A 5,791-nucleotide genomic window follows, 5' to 3' on the forward strand; every position below is an offset into this window, starting at 1 on the left:
ATTTAGAGCAATTTTTGCAAATTATTCAAGAGGAAGGGTTAACGTTGAGGATTTCGAAATGTTCATTTCTTCGTTATAGCGTGAATTTTTTAGGCCATGTGGTAGACGCGAATGGTATTCAACCGGGGGCTGTGAAAACGGCAGCCATCAGAGAGTATCCGACTCCAAGTAGCCAGTTAGATGTTCGCCGCTTTTTGGGTTTGACGGGATTTTTCCGCAAATTTGTGTCTGAGTATGCCTTGACCGCCAAACCCCTCACCCAGCTTACGAAGAAGAGTACAGAATTCGTATGGACCACAGCATGTGAGSAAGCATTTCAGCATCTGGTTCGGTCAGTGACAACAGCACCAGTCCTCGCCATATACGACGTCTCGAAAGAGCATGAGCTGCACACTGATGCTTCCAGTGTTGGTGTCGCCGCAATTCTTCTTCAGACAGAAGCCAATGCAAGTTTGCAGCCGATGGCTTACTACAGCAGGGCGTATACAGCCCAAGAAGCGAAATATCATGCCTATGAACTAGAGGTGCTTGCTGTTGTGGAAGCGTGCCAGCGTTTTCGAATCTTCCTGTTAGGAAAGCGCTTCAATGTTGTTACTGATTGCCAAGCATGGCAATCTATGGGTCACGTTGATGCGATGAGTCGGGCACCAATCAAGGTGTCACAACAAGTAAAAGACGTCGGGGCCAATATATTGATGTTGTCAGTTGATGATTGRCTGGCTACAATGCAAATGCAAGACGACAACCTCAAGCATATTATAGGCGTATTGCAAGAGATCGTGCAGTCCGATCAAAGGTCCAATATAAATTCAGAATACACGTTGGAAAATAACAGATTGTTTCGCAAAACCGGGAATTGGGATCTGTTGCTTGTTGTGCCAAAGGGAATGCGTTGGAGAATAGTAAAGATGTGTCATGACGATGTGGGTCATCCGCGAGTGGATGGGACAGTTAAGGGAATTCTGCAACACTTCTGGTTCTCTCGACTTAGAAACTTTGTAAAATCTTTTGTTAAGTCGTGCATCGATTGCTATTATAGTCGTGAGCCATCGCGGAAGCAATGCGAACTTTATGGGATGGATATACCGCCTCTGCCGTTTGTAACTATACACCTAGATCATTTAGGTCCGTTTGTCAAGAGTCGACATGGGTATGAATATGTCATTGTCGATGCATTGACGAAGTACACAGTTGTCGTGCCGACCCGGTCAACAAAAACGAAACCAGTTATTGATGCCTTGAACCAGCTAACACTGTATTTTGGCTTACCGCAACGAATTGTCACGGACCGTGGCACAGCATTCACGTCAGCAGCATTCACAACCTATTGTGAAACCTACAGCATGCAACACATTAMAGTGGCCGTGAGAACACCACGGTCAAATGGGTTAGAGGAGCGGGTTAACCAAGCGGTGCTGGCTCACTTGAAAACGCCCACAAGTGATCCCAGAGACTGGGATGCGCATATTCGTCAACTACAATGGACAATAAACACAAGGGTTAATACCACTACCAAGTTTGCGCCAATAGATCTGGTGTACGACCTTCCATTGCGCGACCTGAGGGGAAATAGTATGTTGGCCGCATTGCACGATGATAACGAACAATTTCATATGAATGGTCGACGTTCTGAGGCGATTGAAAATATCAAGAAGGCGCGTCTGAAATGGAAAGCAAAATTCGACGCCAAGTACAGCAAACCAGTTCAATATCAAGAAGGCGACCTAGTACTACTAGAAGCACCACTACAAAGTACTGGAGAGTCGCGTAAACTCCAACCCGAATACAAGGGGCCCTTCGTTGTTAAGAAGGCGTTAAGGTTCGACAGGTACGTGATTGAAGACGTTGATGGGGCGCAATGTACACGAAGACGATACAGTACAATTGCAGCCTCCGACAAAATGAAACCTTGGTGTGTCGTGTTCCCGGAAGTAGACGACAATTATAGTTCGGAAGACGAAGTTGACACCACGAAAACTCGGGACAAGTTTTGTCAGGAGAGGCCGAGTTGTCATCACTATGACGTGTGATATCTATTTCTTTTACATATACTCATACACTTGTTCATTTTCATCTATGTATTCATTTTCATTCATTTTCTGTATTTGTTAATTTTGAGTTCAAGTTTKTATTCAATACTAATGTAAAGTCAGTTGACAAGAAGTAATAAAACCGAAAGGTCCATTTRACAGCTGAGTGTCACAATGGAAGRAGAAGTTGCAGCATTTTTGTTAATTTTACAAAATTCTGATGAAGAAAGGTAAAAATTGTAAATAACAATGAATATAACAATATTTTTTATTTCTTTCCCATAAAAATGCTAACAGGCGAAATTTGGCACACTTTGGGAATAGGGAAGATCCATTTTTATTGGAGGAATCACTATTCAGTAGCATAGCTACCTGGGGGCKAGGCGGGGCAGTGTCTGAAGCTCCAGGGACCCGCGAACTGAACTTTTGGAAATTTCGCCCATTTTCAACATAAATATGACACTTTAATCATGACAACTCAGTTGAGAGAAATTCAAAAGTTATTATGCAAGTCACCTGAGGTAGGTACATTAATTCAGGTCTGCAATAAAACTTCGTTATTTTGATATAATCAAACCATTATCAGAAATAGTTCTAAAAGGGTCCTAATAAAGATAAGCGTAGTGAAGCAGAGAGTATTAAAACAAAAGATCTAAATTACCAGTTCGTGCTGCTTTGCGAATTCATGCACAGTATAACAACATCAATTATGCAGCCAAAACTTTACACAAATGCGACCTTCAATTTTGGAAAGACGAAAGCAAAGTTGTAAATTTATAGAAATGATTTCGAATTATGCAAGTGCAAAAAGAAAAGTTAAAAAACATTTTGATGAATTAGCAGCAGATTATCGATTTCAATTGAGATTGTTTGATTTTCTAACACTAACATTTTTATTACAATTAAAGCAACTTCATTATTCAGAAATATTCAGATAGAATAAGCTCCAGTTTTTCACTTCAATTTATTAATGTTTACCACCTAGTTTWACCTCAATAAGAAAATAATGATGAAAATATATAACGGAAATTTTTACAGCAATTTTATAATTCTTTACAATTCCTGTCACTTCTGCAGCAGCTGAAAGGCCATTTAGCGTATTAAAGTAATAAATTTTTTTTTAAGAAATAGTACAGGCCATATCGGCGCCAAGTTTTATCGCTAATAGAATTAAACACAAAACCGCATCAAGCCTGGATTTAAATGATGTCATTAATACCTTTGCGAAAATTAAAGCAAGGAAAAAATTTTGAATATAATTCTTATTTAGTCAGTTGGTAGGCCGATCTTTATATATTAAACTCTCGAATCTTCTCTATTTCGTTTTATTAGCTAACCTGCACCAAGTATTAATTGTAATTTATGTTGTTACCYTTTAATACTTACCCTTCAGTGCACAAAAAAAAAATCTAAGTAGCTTAGCATTTTTAAAATAATTGTATATTTCATACCTTTATTTGATAAAACCAATCAGTTTACAAAGCAGTGGGCCCCATTTTTTAATTTGCTCCAAGGCCCTTGGTTACCTAGCTACGCCACTGCAGAGAACGTATATTTATATACGTTCTCTGATATACGTTCTCTGCTACTACTACTAATATACCACATACGAAAAAAATTTTCGCAGGGTTTCATTAAAGTTTCTAATGTACAATCACCAATCATATGCAACAAAGTCAAGTGGATGTTTGAAAATCTTGGAAATAGTTTTATGGGGGAAATGTCAAGTTTTCGCCCGATTGTATCTATTTTAGGCGCAAAAATACACTTTTATGAATAAAACATGTTCTGCAATTTTCATTGAGTTGGCCCAAATATTGGCGGATATATCCAGCATAAATTCAGGGAAATATTGGTCCGATTCAAGCCATTTTCGATATGCAGAAATACCATTGTGAGGAAAGGATTCCAGGAATTTCTATTGCATATCTCACATAATTACCGATATTTTCGATCAAAAGTGAATTATAGGTACAATAGTCCACATATTCGGTACCTATGGGCTTGAACATTTTATGTTTAAGCATATACATATGTTAAGTAGAAACCTTGTAGTTTAGTAAAAAAGAAAATACGTTATAGCTCGACCTCCCCCGACACTATAACAAAAACACTATTTCCAAAAAATTTCAAAAATATTTTTAGTTTTTTTGATGATTCATTGTTTTCCCGAAAAAAAAAACAAAATAATACATTAACTAAATTAATCTTTGTGTTATTAATATTAAATACATACCGTGTTGTCCAGAATCCATAAAAATATTCTACAGAATTCACTTCACGCAACACAAACACCACTTGCAATTTCGAGAACAATAGAGAGTATCGTACTGAACGAAGTCTAGGTTCCGACTACTTGTGTGGCAATATAGTGGGCTGAAGATCAATAATTTATCGGTTTATTGTAGGACGGTTACTTAGGTACTAAAGCAAATAAATTTTGAGTTGTATCGCTGAAGTTTGTAATTCTCACTTTCATCCGGTTTTTGAAGGAAAATGATCCTATGTGCGCCGGTGGCAACGGTAGAGCGCTGAAAAGGCATTCGAATGGCAGGAATGGGCGCTACCTTCCACTCAGGAGCTCCTGGACGGGCTGGAAATGCAGATTGGTGAGGATGGTGTAGACGAAGGCCTGTCTCTCATCGAGCCAATCCTATGAACTCCAGCGCCCAGATAAAGTAGCCCAGGTGAACCCGCACCACACGACGGCAGCCTCGCCTACCATCGCGAGGAGATCTAGCAAGAGATCCCGGTCTTGTGTAGCTGTTGCAACCGATTTAGACTTTTTCTGTATTTCAGAGTTTCTAAAGCAGGATCTTGTGGCGGTTCTGACTTCATCCTAGCATCAGTCTACGGGGAGACGGCCATAGCAAACCACCAACGACCCAAGAGAGCCCGTCCATATAGGGAAATATGACTGGGTTGCAAGAACTTTAGGGCGGCATTTTGGCACATTTTCCCTTACATTATTTTTATACCGTGAACAGGGTATATTAAGTTTGCCCCGATGTTTATAACACCCAGAAGGGAACGTCGGGGACCACCTAAAATATATATATCTAAATGGCCAGCGTGACGATTTGGACGCGAACTGCTCCTTAAGTTTTTGTGATATCGATTCGAAATTTTACACTCGTTCTGTTCTCCCCAAGAAGCTGCTCGTTTGCCGGAACCGCCGATATCGGACCACTACAGCATATAGCTGTCATACAAACTGAACGATCGGAATCAAGTGCTTTAAAGGAAAAAAATTTTATTTTCCGAGCTATTTTCACTAAAGTTGGTAATCTCCAAAGAAATCGATTTATTTAAAAAATATAAAATAATTTACAAAATTACTACGTTTATTTCATTTGTATATAATCAATGGTGTTGAGGTACCTTAGAACCAAGGGACGGACATAGGATGCGTTTTATTATTTTTGTTAAAAGTCAGCACAATTCATAAATACAAAAATTATATTTCAAATCATAAGCATTTGTTCAAAATTCATGTTTATAAGAATCATATGAATGTTTTATTACTGAAAAAAAAAATTAAATACCAAGCCATAGCTGCAAGTACAATCAATTCAATTTTATTTTCCTGTGTGACTTGGCATACTAAGACGATGGAGGATATGAAATATTGTAAATGAAAGGACTGTAGAATAACAAAAAATTTACCGTTTAAAGCGCCGCGTTAACATCGACTTCGGGCTTCTCAACCACAATCCGAAATCGTCTAGGGAACGTGGATGATCTACGCCGCACAAGAAGAG

The sequence above is a fragment of the Bactrocera latifrons genome, unplaced genomic scaffold (assembly GCF_001853355.1).
Source record: "Bactrocera latifrons isolate USDA-ARS-PBARC rearing strain unplaced genomic scaffold, ASM185335v1 scaffold_906, whole genome shotgun sequence".
NCBI classification, from domain to species: Eukaryota; Metazoa; Arthropoda; class Insecta; order Diptera; family Tephritidae; genus Bactrocera; species Bactrocera latifrons.